Source organism: Boleophthalmus pectinirostris, unplaced genomic scaffold (genome assembly GCF_026225935.1).
Source record: "Boleophthalmus pectinirostris isolate CB_2022bp ecotype Guang Dong unplaced genomic scaffold, ASM2622593v1 HiC_scaffold_17, whole genome shotgun sequence".
In the NCBI taxonomy this organism is placed as follows: Eukaryota; Metazoa; Chordata; class Actinopteri; order Gobiiformes; family Gobiidae; genus Boleophthalmus; species Boleophthalmus pectinirostris.
In genome coordinates, this window is record NW_026571115.1 from 29,065,293 (window position 1) to 29,084,580 (window position 19,288).

The following is a 19,288-nucleotide window of genomic DNA, read 5'->3' on the forward strand; positions in this document are numbered from 1 at the left end:
GTCCTTAGGTTTAGTCTTGGTTTAGTCTTAGTTTAGTCCTTGGTTTGTCTTGGTTTAGTCCTGGTTTAGTCCTGGTTTAGTCTTAGTTTAGTCGTGGTTTAGTCCTTGGTTTAGTCTTAGTTTAGTCTTAGTTTAGTCCTTGGTTTAGTCTTAGTTTAGTCTTGGTTTAGTCCTTGTCCTTAGTTAGTCCTGGTTTAGTCTTAGTTTAGTCCTGGTTTAGTCTTAGTTTAGTCCTTGGTTTAGTCCTGGTTTAGTTCTGGTTTAGTCTTGGTTTAGTCCTTGATTTAGTTCTGGTTTAGTCTTGGTTTAGTTCTGGTTTAGTCTTAGTTTAATCCTTGATTTAGTCCAGGTTTAGTCTTGGTTTGGTCCTGGTTCAGTCCTGGTTTAGTCCTGGTTTAGTCTTAGTTTCCATTCCATATAAAACACTTTTTGTCTACGATCTTGAACTGTGAGGGTGAAATTGAAAAGCTGCCGTCATTGTAATAATAAACAGACCCTTTAAAAGTTTCTACTCAACAACAGTTTAAATTCCGGGCTGGAGGCGAAAGTGAAAGGAACATAAAGCAATTTCAATCTAGAAAATTGGGATTAAACAGTGTCGGGGAGTTTCAATGGAGGCAAAGTCCTTTTTACGTTTTTATTGGACAGATGCTCGACTCCACAAGATGAGTTTCGTTTATCTACAGACAAAGAGTGACAGATGCAAAGGAACAGTGTAGACCTGGTTTAGTCCTGGTTTAGGCCTGGTTTAGTCAGTTTAGTCCTGGTTTACACCTGTTTGGTCCTGGTTTAGTCCTGGTTTAGTCTTGGCTTGATTGTGGTTTACTCCTGGTTTAGTTCTAGTTTAGTCCTGCTTTAGTCTTGGTTTAGTCCTGGTTTAGACCTGGTTTAGTCCTTGATTTGGTCCAGGTTTAGTCTTAGTTTAGACCTGGTTTTAGTCCTTGGTTTAGTCCTGGTTTAGTCCTTGATTTAGACCTTGGTTTGGGCCTGGTTTAGTCCTAGATTAGTCCTTGATTTAGTCCTTGGTTTGGGCCTGCTTTTGTCCTGGTTTAGTCCTGGTTTAGACCTGGTTTAGTCCTTGATTTGGTCCAGGTTTAGTCTTAGTTTAGACCTGCTTTTAGTCCTTGGTTTAGTCCTGGTTTAGTTCTTGATTTAGACCTTGGTTTGGGCCTGGTTTAGTCCTAGTTTAGTCCTTGATTTAGTCCTTGGTTTGGGCCTGCTTTTGTCCTGGTTTAGTCCTTGGTTTAGTCCTGGTTTAGTCCTTGATTTGGTCCAGGTTTAGTCTTAGTTTAGACCTGGTTTAGTCCTGGTTTAGTCCTGGTTTAGTCTTTGATTTAGACCTTGGTTTGGGCCTGGTTTAGTCCTAGTTTAGTCCTTGATTTAGTCCTTGGTTTGGGCCTGCTTTAGTCCTGGTTTAGTCCTTGGTTTAGTCCTGGTTTAGTCCTTGATTTGGTCCAGGTTTAGTCTTAGTTTAGACCTGGTTTAGTCTTAGTTTAGACCTGGTTTAGTCCTTGGTTTAGTCCTGGTTTAGTCTTGGTTTAGTCCTTGATTTAGTCCTGCTTTAATAATGGTTTGTTCCTGGTTTTGTCCTTGGTTTGGTCCTGATTTAATCCTGGTTTGTTCCTGGTTTTGTCCTTGCTTTGGTCCTGATTTAATCCTGGTTTAGTCTTGGTTTCGTCCTGGTTTAGACCTAGTGTAGTCCTTGATTTGGTCCAGGTTTAGTCTTAGTGTAGTCCTGGTTTAGTCCTTGGTTTAGTTTTGGTTTAGTTCTGGTTTAGTTCTATTTTAGTTCTGCTTAAGTCCTGGTTTATTCTTGGTTTGTTCCTGGTTTAGTCCTTGTTTTGGACCTGGTTTAATCCTGGTTTAGTTTTGGTTTAGTCCTGGTTTAGTCTTGGCTTTGTCATAGTTTAGTCTTGATTTAGTCCTTGGTTTAGATCTGGTTTAGTTTTGGTTTAGTCCTGGTTCAGCTCTTGTTTAGTCTGGTTTAGTCCTGGTTTAATCCTGGTTTAGTCCTGGGTTTAGACCTGGTTTAGTCCTGGTTTAGTTCCAGTTTAGTCCTGGTTTATCTCTAGTTTTAGTCTTGGATAAGTCGTGGTTTAGTTCTAGCAGGCTGTAAAGTACATTTTTAGTTTTCTGTTCTTTACTTTTTCACTTCACTTTTTTTCATTTTTTTCTGTGTCGTGTAGCTACTTTTTTTTTTTATTCCGTGAAGCTAAAATTCCCGATGTCGTGATGATACATTTTTTAATTTAGTAAAGCGACATTTTTCTTTTTTAGGCGGAGACAATAGGACTTTTCCATCCTGATTATTAGGAAAGAAAAGTGACATTTCTCTCCTGGAAACGGCCGCTCGTTCGGGTTATGAAGACTTAAATCCAGTCGCTGTTGGATCTGATTTCAGTTCGTCATTGAAACTCTATTATAGCCCGCTTCATTTTTCTTCCATTACAGAACTTTGAGCTTCCTGAAGACATTTTAACGAGGCTCTGTAAGCCTGGAATTATATAAAACAGGAAATAATGTCCCAGTGGTCCAGTGTGATGTAGTTTGAACGGTATGTACGTCATTTGTAAGGTTGAGGAGCTGCACAGGACATTGTTGTACTAAATCAGGTCTAAACCAGGTCTAAATCGGGTCTAAACCAGTCTAAACCAGGTTCTAAACCAAGTCTAAAAATGAGGTCTAAACCACATCGGTCTAAATAAACCAGGTCTAAACTAGGCCTAAAACAGGTCTAAACCAAGTCTAAAATGAGGTCTAAACCAGGTCAAAACTAAGGTCTAAACCAAGTCTAAATCAGGTCTAAATGAGGTCTAAACCAGGTCTAAATTAGGTCTAAAACCAGGTCTAAATGAGGTCTAAACCAGGTCTAAATCACGTCTAAACCAAGTCTAAATGAGGTCTAAACAAGTCTAAAAAGTCTAGGTCTCAAAGGTCTAAACCAGGTCTAAACAGGTCTAAACCAGGTCTAAACAAGGTCTAAAACCAGGTCTAAACCAGGTCTAAATCAGGTCTAAAACCAGGTCTAAATCAGGTCTAAACCAGGTCTTAAACCACTCTAAACCAAGTCTAAATGAGGTCTAAACCAAGGTCTAAACTAGGTCTAAACAGGTCTAAACCAGTTGTAAATGAGGTCTAAACCAGTCTAAAATGAGGTCTAAAACTAGGTCTAAAACAGGTCTAAAACCAGGTCTAAATGGTCTAAACCAGGTCTAAACCAGGTCTAATCAGTCTAAACAGGTCTAAACCAGGTCTAAACCAGGTCTAAACCAGGGTCTAACCAGTCTAAATGAAAGGTCTAAACAGGTCTAAATGAGGTCTAAACCAGGTCTAAATCTAATAAACCAGGTCTAAACAAGGTCTAAACCAGGTCTAAACCAGGTCTAAACCCTAAACGGTCTAAACTCTAAACCAGGTCTAAATGAGGTCTAAAAGGTCTAGTCTAAATCAGGTCTCAACCACAAACCAGGTCTAAAAGGGTCTAAATGAGGTCTAAACCAAGTCTAAAACAGGTCTCAAACAGGTCTAAACCAGTTCTAAATGAGGTGTAAACCAGGTCTAAATTAGGTCTAAACTAGGTCTAAACCAGGTCTAAACCAGGACTCATTTTGACCTTGAGAGAGAGAAATATCAACAAAAAAAAAAAAAAAGTGCTTCAGGTAGAATGCTTTTAGTTTATGTGTGGTGCGGTGCTGTACTGTGCGACTGGGTGCGGGTCTCCAAACATGGACCTGTGCAGGACTCTGGTGTGTTCTTCTTCAAGGCACGTCACTCATCTTGTCTTTACGTGTATCAAGTGTGTAAGAAAATGACCGATTGGTTGTGGGTTCAATCCCAACGCATATTGATTTCATTATCTTGTGTTATAGGCGTGAAGTGAACCAGACAACAGAGGCGTGGATAGAGATGTTTAAATTCAATAAAGTCAAACATGTAAAAATTGACTCTTGTGAGCTTTAAGCCGTGTTAGAAAGCTGCTACCTGTCCTGGTTCAGCTCTGGTTTAGTCCTAGTTTAGTCCTGGTTTAGTCCTGGTTCAGTCCTCAGTCCAGTCCTGGTTTAGACCTGGTTTACTCCTGGTTTAGTCCTAGTTTAGTCTTGGTTCAGCTCTGGTTTATTACTGGTTTAGACTTGGTTTAGACCTTTTTTAGATCTGGTTTAGTCCTGGTTTAGACTTGGTTTAGACCTGGTTTAGATCTGGTTTAGTCCTGGTTTAGACCTGGTTTAGACCTGGTTTAGTGCTGGTTTAGACAGACCTGTTTTAGTCCTGGTTTAGCCCTGGTTTAGACCTGGTTTAGTCCTCGGTTCAGTCCCTGGTTTAGTCCTGGTTTAGTCCTGGTTTAGACCTGGTTTAGTCCTCGGTTCAGTCCTGGTTTAGTCCTGGTTTAGACCTGGTTTAAGCCCTGGTTTAGACCCTAGTTTAGTCCTGGTTTAGCCCTGGTTTTATTCCTGTTTTAGCCCTGGTTTAGTCCTGGTTTAGACCTGGAGTTTTAGTCCTAGTTTAGTCCTGGTTCAGTCCTCGGTTCAGTCCTGCTTCAGTCCATATTACAGTTTTGAAGTAACTTGCCCAACAGTGATTGTAATTAATAATTTATTAATATAAAATTAATTAATTAATAAAATTAATGTAATGTAATCTAACTTAATGAAATGTGAAATGTAAATGGAATTAAAAAAAAAAATACTAATGTACTAGATCAATATTTAAGCGTTAAAGAAAATATCTGAGGTTCAGTTTGTGCCATTTTTAAGAACGTCTGATCGTTGAAAAGATATAATTTGTTTTTTTTTTTAGTTCTTTTGTTAATTACTATGACAACAGTCCCAACTTTATTACTGTGAAATCCATCAAAGAGTTTCCAGGTTCGTCAATAAAGACAATCGTAGACTTTTGTCGTACGAACGCTGCACGGGCGAAAAAGAGCCGTAAAAAAACGCCAATGGACTCGTCGATATTTGAACTGAAGAAAAAAAAAATAAAAATCTATGTTTAAAACGATAACGATCGATTTTAATTTGTTAGAGAAAGTGAAATATACGAGGTCTAGACGAAGTGAAAAATGAACTATTGAGGTTAAAAAAAAAAAAAAAACAAAAAAAAAACTTGGTGGTTGGTTTCATGTGTGTGTTGCCGTTGTGTCATTGGGCAAGACACTTCACCCACCTCGTCTGTAAGTGTATCAAATGTATGAGAGTAACTGATTGGCTGGTTGTGGGTTTGATACCATTCGGTGCATATTGTTGTTGTGTCATTGAGCAAGACACTTCAACCATCTTGTCCTCAAGTGTCTGAGTAAATGATCGACTGGTTGTGGGTTTGATCCCAACTCCAACTGGTGCTTAGGTGTCTTGAGTAAATCATCAATTGGTTGTGGGTTCAATCTCTGCTCCGATTGGTGTATGTTGTTGTTATGTCGTTGGGCAAGACACTTTTTCCACTTTGCCCTTGCATGTATTAGGTGTGTGAGTAAATTATTGGTTGGTTGTGAGTCCAATCCCCGCTCCAACGGATGAATATTGCTGCTGCGTCAGTGAGCAAGACACTTCAGCCAGCTTATCTTTACATGTATTAGGTGTGTGAGTAAATGAGCGACTAGTTGTGGTTGTGGGTTTGATCCCAACTTCAACTGGTGCTTATTGTCGTTATGTTGTTGAGCAAGACACTTCACCCACCTTGGCTTGACATGTATTAAATGTGTGAGTAAATTGTTGGTTGGTTCTGGGTTCAATCCCAGCTCTAATCAGTGTATGTTGTTCTTATGTCATTGGGCAAGACATTTCAACCACATTGCCCTTACATATATTAGATGTGTGAGTAAATGAGCGACTGTTTGTGGCTGTGGGTTTGATCCCAACTCCAACTGGTGCTTATTGTTGCTGTCCTTATGTTGTTGAGCAACAAACTTCATCCACCTTGCCCTTACATTTATCAGCTGTGTGAGAAAATTATCGATTGGTTGTGGGTTCAATCCCTGCTCCAACTGGTGCATATTGCAAATGTATCAATGAGCAATACACTATACCACACCCAGCTGTATTACGTGTGTGAGTAAGTGATCAACTGGTTGTGGGATTGATCCCAACTCTAACTGGTGTTAATTGTCGTTATGTTGTTGAGCAAGACACTTCACCCAGCTTGACTTTACATGTATTAGGTGTCTGAGGTGCATATTAGGGGCAAATGACTCATTGGCTGTGGGTTTGATACTTTCATACTATTATTGTGCTGTTGAGCAAGACACTTCACCAATTTTCCCTTTGCATGTACCCTGTGAGTAAATGATTGAGTTTGGTCAAAGAAGCTGTTGGCGCGATTGTTTTTGTACTTTTGAACTTCCAAATAAGGGTATAAAGCCGGAGTCATCAAACTAAGGCCTGCGGGCCAAATCTGGCCCTCCACGCCTCTTTGACGTGCCCCCCAGCCCATCTGCTGCCCACCACTTGAACTGGCGCTATGAGACGAGCATCAAAAGTTGTCATGGCCTATTTTTTATTACTTTTTGGCAAATAATAACAAATTTTTTTCAATTAAAAATGTATATTAATATTAAAATAATTATATGACATATTTACATTTGGCATTGAATTTTCGTCCCCTGACAAGCTTGAGATCAAACAGTGACAGTCGACGCACGCACAGAGTTCTGTAGTGCAGCTAAGGACAGAAAAATGGCTCGTGTTAAAGAAAAGTTGACAGAGAGTGCTGAGTTTTCACAGAACAGTGGACGACCAATTATTTTTTTGTTCAGTCTAAACCCATGCAGTTTGTCTGATATGTAAAGAAAGTGTGGCGGGTTTCTAAGAATATAATCTGCGTCATCAGGGTTATACAATTCTGTTATACGGCCGACCCGACCCTGAGCGATAATGTGGCCCCCAGAGAAAAAAAAAAAAAAGATGACCTTTGGTATAAAGTAATATTTTTTAAGATTTTGAAGTTAATTTGACCAGCTCTTCATTTGGACCTCAACCAAGACTTTTAACGACACTTTTTAGCACATCTCTGATACATTTCCATCACATTATCCGATTACAGCTGCCAGATTAATCCAAAAGTATCTTCAGATTTTCATTTTTGTCAATACCACCCACTCTCGAAGCCTTCAGATACATTCTATACTTTAGCGTGTGCATCCCTCCCTCGCACAGTGACTCATAACTGCATGTGTCCATTTCTTTTGACATCTCAACCTATACGTTTCCTCATATAATGGCCACGTCCAACCACATGACAGCCACTTTCTCACGCTGACCTTCCCTGTCTGTCCATCAAACCCCGGAGTGATACATCTCCACGCATCACCAACGCTTAGTCAGTCAACAGGAAACCCGGGCTGGTCCAATTTCGATTTAAAAAAGCTCATATTACGCAATTTTTCGGATCTCTGTTTTAATGTTTCCTAATCGCGAACAGACCTGGAGTTGTTGTTTTTTTTCATTCACACTCGTTTAGCGCACAAACCCTGCAGATTTAGGCTGAGTTCTTCTCTCAAACTGGAAATACTCTGTTCCAACTTGTGATTTTGATGAGCTCTACTGCGTTTTTAAACTCCGTACACCAGGGGTCTCCTATCTTTTTCCTCCAGTGTGTACAGTGTTGGGGAGTAACGGATTACATGTACCGGAGTTACATAATCAGAGTACAAATTATGAGTAACTGTAATCGGTTACAGTTACTGTTTCAGTGAGTGGTCATTGGATTACAGTTACTTTGTTGAAATAAATGGATTACACGGTGGTATTTTCCTATTTTCCTGTTTTCACATTATTTTTATTTTTAATTTATTATTATTATTTTTTTCAGTAATTCCACTCATTGCTGGAAACTAAACCAGGTCTAAACCAGGACTAAATCAGGACCAAAACCAGGTCTAAACTAGATCTAAACCAGGACTAAAATCAGATCTAAGATAGATATAAACAGGTCTAAACGAGATCTAAACCAGGACTAAACCAGGTCTAAACTAGATCTAAACTAGATCTAAACTAGATCTAAACTAGGTCTAAACCAGGTCTAAACCAGGCCTAAATCAGGACTAAAACCAGGACTAAAATCAGGTCTAAACTAAATCTAAACCAGGACTAAACCAGGATTTAACAGGACTAAATCATGCTGCGTGGGCCACTTTAAGTAATTTAATGGATTACGTTACAAACTACATTTTGGGATATGTAATCTGTAATTTGTAGGGGAATACATTTTAAAAGTCACCTTCCCAACACTGCCAGTGAGCTGCCTTTGCGAAACAAAACTACCAGAGAGCGACTAGTTTTAGGGGTCACAAGAAATTTAGTGTATAAAAGAGCCTCAGCAAGCCTTAGATGAAGTACAGTTAGATTTGGGTGACCACACGTCCCTATTTACCCGGGACAGTCCCAGTTTTGAGCCCTGAGTCTCCTGTCCCAGCAGATTTACCCAAAACCAGTGATTTGTCCCAGTTTTACACAAGAAATGCCCCAGGAGTCCCTATTTTTGACCAATCTGATCCCTGTCAACAGTAAAAAGAGGCATTAATTGTCATTTGTTTAAGTAAAATACCGAAAAGCTGTTGAAAAATGACCAAAACACAAAGAAAATGTGACTATACTGACTCATTTATTAGTCATGAATGGGCCGAGTGCAGAAATGTTTTCCTTAATTAGGCACTCGATTCACAATTTAATTATTACCAACCACCACAAACTGAGGGTGTCCCAGTTTTTTTTTTTTTTTTTTTTCTAAATTTTGAAAATCTGATCACACTAAGTTAGATACCTATTAAACATAAACCATTATCCATTTATTAGTGCACAAAGTTGGGCATGTACAATAGTAAAAAGCATTTAATTAATCAAATTTGACTTATTAAACACAATATGTATACTGTATTTTCCGCCCTATAGGGCGACTCTTACTCCAACCCCATCAAAAAACAACCGCATGGCCCCACAATCCAGAGCGCCCTATACATGAATCCACTCGTGTGTCCCAGCACGACTTCAGTAAACTACAAAGCCGCACCAGCTGCACACGCAAACACACACGAAGCAGACAGCGACCGCGCAGCGAAAAACACCCACAGCCACACTCATCACTCCACGCCGACGAGGAACGGAACAGAGGAACGAACAGAAAAAGCGAGTGCAATGTGCCACTTCTAGACACAACTGAACGACTGTGTTATTGCGTGGCCATACCAGCTTGTCAAAGCCTGATCCCATCAGATCTCAGAAGCTAAGCAGGCTGGGCCTGGGTAGTACTTGGATGGGAGACTGCTAGGAATTCCAGGTGCCACAGGGGGCGCCAGTGGCAAAAACTGTCATTGTGTCCTTAGGCAAGACACTTCACCCACATTGCCTAGTATGAAAGTGGTGTGTGCGTGAGTGATGGTGGTGGTCGGAGGGACTGATTGCGCATATTGGCAGCCTCGCTTCTGTCGGTCTGCCCCAGGGCAGCTGTGGCTACAGTAGTAGCTTACCACCACTGAGTGTGGAGTGACTGAATAATGAACTGTAAAGTGCTTTAGGTATCTTGAAAGGTGCTACATAAATGCAATGAATCAATCAATAAACTGAGTCACTGCAAACACACCAACAATCCGTTGGTCCCAGACAGCACCTCCCTACACGCCACAACTGAACAAAGCCCAGAGTCACCGTGAACGCCACAAACAAACAAAACCACTCACCCAGCCAACTGTTGTGTTTCGTTAAAGTCCGGTGAGGTTTATTTGTGCAAAAATTTTTAAAATAGAACATTCAATGACAGTGCGCTTTATAATCCAGAGCGCCCTATGGTGCAGAAAATACGGTAATTCAGAAATCCCTTGGCGAGCTAATTGGAAGGATGTGGAGAGCGACTGGTGGGAGACGTCTGCAGTACACCTAGAAACATTTGGATAATTTTAGCCCTGAAATTACCAATCTCTACTGAAAAGAGTCCATTTTGCGTAATATAGGACCTTTAAATCAATTATCAAAATGCAAAAACAAAAATTACAATCAAAGTGTCATGGTCTGAAAATTCCAGATCCTAATAACATATCTGGGTAAGTTTCATTACTACTCGGATACTCGTTTTATGTAAGAGAGCGATCCGATTACATAAAGCAGCAGACGTACAGACGGAGGCATTCATCTGCACGGGGTAAGAAACCGCCAGAAAAATATTAGACATGTGTTTGGATGTTTGCACAGTCATTTTAGATCAGCAGAGATGACAAAATGAGGCACCCCCACTGTGAACTAGCATATGCTGTTTTGTTTTGGTCTGCTACGCTTAAATCGGTCAGAAATATGCATTTATTCAATTCAACAAACTGAATTGAATAGGACTGAGTTCGTATTTAAAGATACATTTTGTAACTTTTCTAGGGAGAGATGTGGACTTTGCTTTGGAATGTTTTGCAGTGTGGTATTAAAACTTTATAATCTTCAACCAAACCAAGTTACAGGTCAGATCTGTGGAAAGACGAGCCCATTCACAGTCAGAATGCATGTTTTTCTAGGATTTTTTTGAGCTATAAAACCACCTGTAATTGATTAAATGTGAAATAGAGCTGTTTAAAGTCGTACTGTGGAACATTCTAGGCAGAGCAACGACATATCCAAAGAAACAAGAATGTGACGGACCCTCCACCTGAAAAGTTACATAGTGCAGCTTTGAGTTTTTGTCTCTGGACATGTTTAAAATGTGAACTCTGAACTGGATCCTGTTATTTAAAGATCTTATATTACACAAAATTGTCTCACACAAAAATAAAAATCAGAAGGAACTACATAGACCAGGAGTGGGCAAACTTTTTGACTCGTGGGCCACAAGGGGTTCTAAAATTTGACTGAAGGGCTGGACCAAGACCAGATGGATGGAGTTTTTTTTGGTAATCCACCTCATAAGAGAGAAAAAAAAGGGATATATAGAAAACATATCCTATGTTATTGAAATATCCCACAATTGACAATCATTACAAAGAATTAAAACACAAAAAATTAGTATTATTCAAGTTCCTCAAGCCGGACTAAAAAGATTAAAGGGCCGCATATGGTCCCCGGGCCGTAGTTTGCCCACCCCTGACATAGACCATAATCCTTTGCTTTCTGTTAAAGTGCAGACTAAATGAAGAAATAACTTTTATAAGCACTTTTAAAGGTTGTATAGAGGATTTTCCAAGGAACGAGAAATCCAGCGACTGTTTGTCCTTTTTCAAATGTTGCGCATGCGTGAAACCACCCCCCCTCCCCTACAGCTCCTACGTAGAAACGCCTCCTCCCGCCTCCTCTTTACGCCAGAAACAGGTTTGTTTACAGCCGGTGAGCTGCACATGACTTGTAAACAACTAACTACAGTGTTGGTTAGGCAAGACGGAGAAGTGAGGAGCGGGGGAGCGGGGTGCGCGGACATTTCGTTCGCGGACGAGAAGTGAGGAGCAGGGAGAGGAGAGAGGAGAGAGGAGAGGGGAGCGGTGCGCGGAGATTCCGTGCCCAGAGAAGTGAGGAGCAGGGGGAAGAGCGGATCGGGCAGCGGGGAGAGGAGCAGGAAAGGGGTGCAGAGAAGGTTGCGCGGAGATTCCGTGCGAATGAACTAGCTACAACACGCAGCAGCAAGCGGACTCTTTCTTTGCCTTGAAAATTACGTTTTCAGACATAGGATATCGCTTTCGTGTCCTGAAAAACGTTTGTCTAGCTCTTGGAAATAAAGTACGTTTTCATAATAAGCAGAAGTTTCCTGTCCAGGAGTAATTTGTGGACCAGTGCGTCAGTCTTTAGACCCTGCGTCTGCTTCAGTTGCGCCAGCCATCGCTGGAATGAATCTACAAGAATCACCTTAGTTTGGCTTCGCTGCTTTTCCCCTTGTCTTCTTCTTTCAGCGACCTCAAAAACGGACTTTCTTTTGCGGCGAACTGCTCCTGGATTCTTGTCGCCATTGCAACAAACTTTGTGCGAACTGCGAGGAAGATATAGGTCAAAAAAAAGCCGCTAAGAACTGTTGCGTTGGTGGAGTAAACAGCGTCTGTGCGTCTTGCGTCTGTGGACTGCGTGACAGGCGTACGTAAACCACGTACCGGCGGCGCAGGCAAGTCAGTTACGCTAGAAACGTAGGGAGATTGATTGACAGCCTGTCAGCTCAACAGATAACGAGGCAGTGTCGTTATCTATTGGCAAATGTTTAGCCCCACCACGTCCAGAGTTGATGAATTTTTATTCTCTTTTTTTTGGTCATCATAATTACAAGGCTACTGCACCTCTATAATGCTATCATTGACAATTTGAAACAAAAAAAAATCCTCCATACAACCTTTAAATCTTTGGATTAAGTCTCAAGGCATTTTAAAAGGATATAATTACATCCTTAAAAAGACTTAGGATCAGTATCAGAAAAGAAAAACATGGATCGTTGCATTTCTAATTTAATCACAATTGCAATGTTTGTCTGGAAAATTATCAATCAATTATTTGTGTTCTGGTTTTTTGGTTTTGAGCCCATTAGAGTTTGATGGTTCAGTTCTCCGAGCGTGAAAACCTCGTGAGCGTCGACTTACGTTATAACGACGTTTATTTCAATTAAAACCCAAAGCCCGGCTCCCCGAGGACAAATCCAGCACAAGTGAACGATGACAGGCTCCATGTAAACGAACGGTCCATAGGGAACAATAAAAAAAAAAAAAAAAAGAACAACCATCAGCCGCAGGATTGTTGTGCTGCGACGCAATCAGTGTAGAACGGTGATTGAAATGAAAACGAAATGGAACGCGATTGTTGAAATGATAAAAAAAAGAAAAAAAAAAGAAGAAGAGATAGAGATGGGGTGAGGGTAGAAGGGAGAAAGAGAGAAGTAGAGACATTGGATAGAGAGAGAGGGTGATGAGTGAAAGAGAGGAGAAGAGAGACTGAGCAAAGACAAGAGTGAGAGACGAGGGAAAAGAGATAGAGCATGAAAAAGAGAGTAAGAGAAAAACATAGAGAGAGAGGCAGAGAATAGGAGACAGAGGGAGGGAGAGAGAAAGATAGAGCAGGAGAACAAGAGAAAAACATGGTAAGAGAGAGGGAGGGGAAGGTAGAGAGACTCAGAGATGAGAGAGTAAAAGAGAGATGAAAGTCAGAGAGAGAAACAAAGACAGAGCAGAAGAAAAAGAAAAAAACATGGAGAGAGAGAGAGAGAAAGAAGTAGAGAGATACAGAGAAGGAGAGAGAGAGAGAGAGAGAAAGTGAGAGAAATGGGGGAGAGAGAGTAGGAGAATAAGAGAAAAACATGGTGAGAGAGAGAGAGAGGGGAAACAGAGAGACAAAAAGAGGTAGAGAGAGACATAGAATTGGAGAGGGACAGAGAGAGAGAGAGAGAGAGAGAAATAGAGAGAGATGGAGGGAGGGAGAGACAGGAGAAGAAAGCCAGAGAAACAAAGATAGAGCAGGAGAAGAAGAGAAAACCGTGGCGATAGAGGAGAGAGAGCGAGAGAGAGCGAGAGAGAGAGAAAGAGAGGGAGGGTGAAAGAGAGAGAGAGGAGGAGGGAGAAAGAGACAAGAGAAGAACTCCAGAGAGAGAAACAAAGATACAGCAGGAGAAGAAGAGAAAAACACGGAAAGAGAGATGGAAGAGAGACAGAGAAAGCGAGGGAGGGTTAAAGAGAGAGAGAGAGACAGGAGAAGAGAGAGAAACAAAGATAGAGCAGAAGAAGAAGAGAGACAAAGAAAGCGAGGGAGACAGAGACAAAGAAAGAGAGAGAGAGAGATCCATCAATTTACTTGATGGAAAAACAAATGCACAGAGAAAGAGAGAAACAACAGAGAGAAAGAGAGAGAGAGATGAAGGAGAGGAAGATGTAAACAGAAAGACATTAAAGAAAAAGAGAGACATAAACAGAGAGAGAGACAGAGAAAGCGAGGGATGGTGAAAGAGACAGAGAGACAGGATAAGAGAGAGAAACAGAGAGGGGGGGAGAGAGACAGAGAAAGAGAGGGAGAGTGAAAGATAGAGAAAGGAGGAGCGAGAAGGGGGGAAGAAGAAAGAAGAAGAAAACCAAAAAGAGAAACAAAGATAGAGCAGAAGAACAAGAGAAAAATACAAAGAGAGAGGAGAGTGAGAGACAGAGAAAGAGAGGGAGGATAAGAGAAAGAAACAATGAAAATGAACAGGAGAAAAACAGGGAGGGACAGAGAGTGAAAGAGAGAGAGAAGGAAAGTGAGATAGAGAGGAAGGGAGAGAGACAAAGAGTCGAAGGATCCAGTTACAGAATAAATGATGGATGTGAGAGAGAAAGAGAGACAAAAGCAAGAGAGAGACAAATGGAGACAGAAAAAGTGATAGACAGACATGGAGAGAGAAAGAACGAGAGAGAGATATGGGGAGAGAAGACAACAGGAAGACAGGACTGAGAGAGAAAAAAAAGTGAAAACAAGATGGAGAGAGAGAGACACAGAAAGAACCTGTAGAAAATAGAGAGAAAGAGTGAAAACGACAGAGAGACACACACAACTGTTTGCAATTTAGAGAAAGAGGGAAACAATGAGAGAAAGAGAGAGAGATGGAGAGGAAGACGTAAACAGAAAGACAAGTTCATAAAGAAAAAGAGAGAGATAAAGAGAGAGAGAAGAGGGTGGGAGAACAAAACAGACCATTAAAGAGAAAGACGGAGTGAAACCGAGCGAGAGAGAAAGAAAAGAGTTTGAGCAAAGCTGTTCCAACAACTGTTTGCAATTTGCATGATGGAAAGACAAATTCAAAGAGAATGAGAGACTTAAGGAGATAAAGAAACTGAGAGAAAGAGAGAGAGAGGAGGGAGGGAGGGAAAGATGGAGAAAGAAAGAGAAAGGAGTAAACAGAAAGTCAGCGTGAAACCAAGCGAGAGACATCGAAAGAGAATGAAAAAGGTTTGAGCGAGGGCATCACAATGAATGTTTGGAATTGGCATGATGGAAAAACAAGTCCAAACTGAGAGAGAAAGAAAAAGATTTTGACTTTAACAATCTGTGTATTATTTGTTCATTTGTTTTTCAGTATAAAACCAAAAAAACAACTATTTGCTTCATTATTTGTCTCCAAAACCAAAATTTTAAATTTTTTTTGTTTGTTTTTTTAATGAATGACGAAAAAAAAAAAAAAAAAAAGGTTAACAGCCGTTCCCGTTTCCGTGACTTAAACTGGGGACTGAACCAGGACTGAAACAGGTCTAAACCAGGACTGAAACCAGACGAAACAGGTCTAAACCAGGACCAGGTCTAAACCAGGACTGAAAGAAACAGGTAAACGAAAACAGGTCTAAACCAGGACTGAAACAGGTCTAAACCAGGACTGAAACAGGTCTAAACCAGGACTGAAACAGGTCTAAACCAGGACTAAACCAGGACTGAAACAGGTCTAAACCAGGACTAAACCAGGACTAAAACAGGTCTAAACCAGGACTAAACCAGGACTGAAAACAGGTCTAAACCAGGACTAAACCAGGTCTAAACCAGGACTAAACAGGTCTAAACCAGGACTAAACCAGGTCTAAAGGACTGAAAGGTCTAAACCAGGACTAAAACAGGTCTAAACCAGGACTAAACAGGTCTAAACCAGGACTGAAACTAAACAGGACTAAACAGGTCTAAACCAGGACTAAACAGGTCTAAACAGGACAAAAAACAGGTCTAAACCAGGACTAAACCAGGACTGAAACAGGTCTAAACCAGGACTGAAACAGGACTAAACCAGGACTGAAACAGGTCTAAACCAGGACTGAAACAGGTCTAAACCAGGACTGAAACAGGTCTAAACCAGGACTAAACCAGGACTGAAACAGGTCTAAACCAGGACTAAACCAGGTCTAAACCAGGACTGAAACAGGTCTAAACCAGGACTGAAACAGGTCTAAAACCAGGACTAAACCAGGAACTAAACAGAAACAGGTCTAAACAGGTCTAAACCAGGACTGAAACAGGTCAGGTCTAAACCAGGACTGAAACAGGTCTAAACCAGGACTAAACCAGGACTAAAACAGGTCTAAACAGGACTAAACCAGGTCTAAACCAGGACTAAACCAGGTCTAAACCAGGACTAAACTAAACCAGGACTAAAACAGGTCTAAACCAGGACTAAACCAGGTCTAAAACCAGGACTAAACAGGTCTAAACCAGGACTAAAACAGGTCTAAACCAGGACTAAACCAGGTCTAAACCAGGACTGAAACAGGTCTAAACCAGGACTAAACCAGGTCTAAACCAGGACTAAAACAGGACTAAACCAGGACTAAACAGGTCTAAACCAGGACTGAAACAGGTCTAAACCAGGACTAAACAGGACTGAAACAGGTCTAAACCAGGACTAAACCAGGACTAAAACAGGTCTAAACCAGGACTAAAACAGGTCTAAACCAGGACTAAAACCAGGTCTAAACCAGGACTAAAACAGGTCTAAACCAGGACTAAAACAGGTCTAAACCAGGACTAAAACAGGTCTAAACCAGGACTGAAACAGGTCTAAACCAGGACTAAAACAGGTCTAAACCAGGACTAAACCAGGTCTAAACCAGGACTAAAACAGGTATAAACCTAAACAGGACTAAACCAGGTCTAAACCAGGACTGAAACAGGTCTAAACCAGGACTGAAACAGGTCTAAACCAGGACTGAAACAGGTCTAAACCAGGACTAAAACAGGTCTAAACCAGGACTGAAACAGGTCTAAACCAGGATTGAAACAGGACTAAACCAGACAGAAAGAAAGAGACAGAAAGACAGAAAGAGAAAAACATAAACAAAAATCTAAAGAAATAACAGTTTGAACGAGACATTACAACAACTGTTTGCCATTTGCCTGATGGAAAGTTCATAGAGAATACATAAAAAGAGAGAGAGAACGAGAGATAGACTGGGAGAAAACGAAAGAAAGAAAGAAAGAAAATACAAGAGAAGAGTTTGAGTGAAGGCGTTACAACAACTGTTTGCGCATTGCATGATGGGAATTCATAAAGAAAAGAGATACTGTGAAAGACAGAGAGAGAGAGAGGGAGAAAAATAAAAAAATAAAATAAACAAAGCGAAAGAAACAAAAGCGTTTGAGCAAGGCCATTACAACAACTGTTTGTGATTTGCATGAGTCAAATTCATAAAGAGATAAACAGATGGAGGGAGAGAGAGAGAGAGACTGGGAGGGAAAGAATAAAAGAGAGAATAAAAGAGAAAGATTTAAAAGTGAAACCAAGTGAGAGAGAGGGAGAAAAGAGACAAAGAAAGAGAGAGACTGAGAGAGAAAAGAGGACGGTTTGCAATTAACTTGATGGAAAGACAATTTCAAAGAGTGTGAAAGACTTAAAAAAGAAACAGAGAAGAAAAAGAGAAAGAGAGGGAAGGGGGTGTGAAAGAGAAAGAAGTAAACAGAAAGTGAAATGAGAGAGAACGAAAGAGAATGAAAAGTTTGAGTGACGCCATAGTGAGAGAGAGATAGAGAGAACGAGATAGATAGATAGATAGAAAGAGAGATAGATAGAGAGAGAGAGACAGAAAGAAAGAGAGATAGAGAGATAGCTAGATAGATAGACAGATAGAGAGAGAGAGAGAAAGACTGGGAGAGAAAGCAAGGCCAATTACATCAACTCTTTGCACTTTTCATGATGGAAAGACATGAAGAAAAAGAGAAAAATAAAAAAATATGAAGAGATAGAGAGACAAACAGGGAGAGAGCAAGAGAAAAAGAGAGATAGACTGGGAGAGAAAAAAAAAACGAGATGGAACAAGGCCTTTACAACAACTGTTTACACTTTGCATGATGGAAAGACAAATTTATAAAGAAAGAGAGCGATTCAGAGAGAGAGAGACAGAAGGAGAGAGAGAGAGAGTGGTGGAGAAAGAGAAGTAAGAGAAAAAAAATCAAGAAAAAAAGAAAGTAACGAAAGAGTTTGAGTGAGGCCATTAAAACGACAAGACAAATTCATAAAGAAAGAGAGAGACTGTGAGAGAAAGAGACAGAGAGGGAGAGAGAGAGAGAGAGACTGGCAGAGAAAAAAAAAAAGAGAAGGAAGCGTGATGGAAAGGCACATTCATAGACAATTCATGAAGAGATAGAGAGACAGAAAAGAGATCGCACAAGGCCATGAAAGAAAATCAAATTCATGAAGAAAAGAGACTTAGAGAGATAAAAGAAACTTGAGAGAGAAAGAGAGAGACTGTGAGAGAAAGAATGAAAGAAAAGAGTTTGACAAATCTGACTGACGGAAAGTCAAATTCATAGACAATTCGTGAAGCGACGGAGATAGAAAGAAAACGACTCGGAGAGAAAGAACAAAAGGAAGAATAAAAGAGAAAGACGGAAGGGTGAAGAGCGAAACCAAGTGAGAGAAAGAGAGAGAAAAGAAACTGAGCAAGGCCATGAAGGAATGACAAATTTATAAAGAAAAGAGACTTAGAGAGATAAAGAAACTTAAGAGAGAGAAACAAATTTGCACGATGGAAAGTCAAGTTTATAGACAATTCATGAAGAGATAGAAAGAGAGAGAAAGACCAAAGAGAAAGAGAGAGAAGGAACAAAAGAAAGAATGAAAGAGAAAGACTGAAGAGTGAAGAGAGGGAGAGAGGGAGAAAGAGAAGGAAAAGAGATTCAATGATGGAAAGACAAATTCATAAAGAAGAGAGACTTAGAGAGATAAAGAAACTTAGAGAGAAAGAGAGAGACTATGAGAGAAAGAATGAAAGAAAAGAGCTTGAGTCAAATTCATAGACAATTCACAAAGAGATAGAAAGAGAGAATGAAAGTAGAATGAAGTGAGAGAGAGGGAGAAAGAGAAGGAAAAGAGATTCAGCGATGATGGAAAGTACGAATACATAGAGAAGAGAGACTTGGAGAGAGAAAGAGACTTGAGAGAGAGAGAAAGAACCAAAAATAAACAGAGACAGAAGTAAAAAACGATAAGAGTTTAAGCGAGGTCATTACGACGCCAACTTGCATGATGGAGAGATTGAACGGAAAGAGAGAAACAGAAAGCGAGCGACAGGGAGAGAAAGAACAAAAAAGAAAACAAAAGAGGAAGATTGAAAAGTGAAACCAAGTGAGAGCGTGAGCAAGAGGCCGAGAGAGAGAAAGAGAAAAGGAGACGGAGCGGGGCCGTTACGACAACTGTTTGCAATTTGCATGATGGAAAGACAAATTCAAAAGGAGAAGAGAGAGTCAGCGGAGGACAATTTGTGAGAAAACATGGGGCCTATTAAAACAGCGTGTTGTGTGGAGCCGAGTCCGGAGAGTCCAGGGTCAGCCATTAAAACGGAGAAATACAGCAAAGTAACGTGAAACCTGTTTACCTGGTCATTATACTGTGTTTTATTTTATGTTTTTTAATACGGATA

The 19,288-nt window shown here is 40.5% G+C and overlaps 1 protein-coding gene and 1 pseudogene across 1 annotated transcript in view; one reads left to right on the plus strand and one right to left on the minus strand.

Moving 5' to 3' along the window:
• LOC110156588 (adhesion G protein-coupled receptor E2-like) overlaps positions 1-19,288 on the minus strand; it is a 140,644-nt gene that overhangs the window by 90,495 nt on the left and 30,861 nt on the right. The window lies entirely within an intron of this gene.
• Positions 9,163-9,279, plus strand: LOC129408770 (5S ribosomal RNA; annotated as a pseudogene).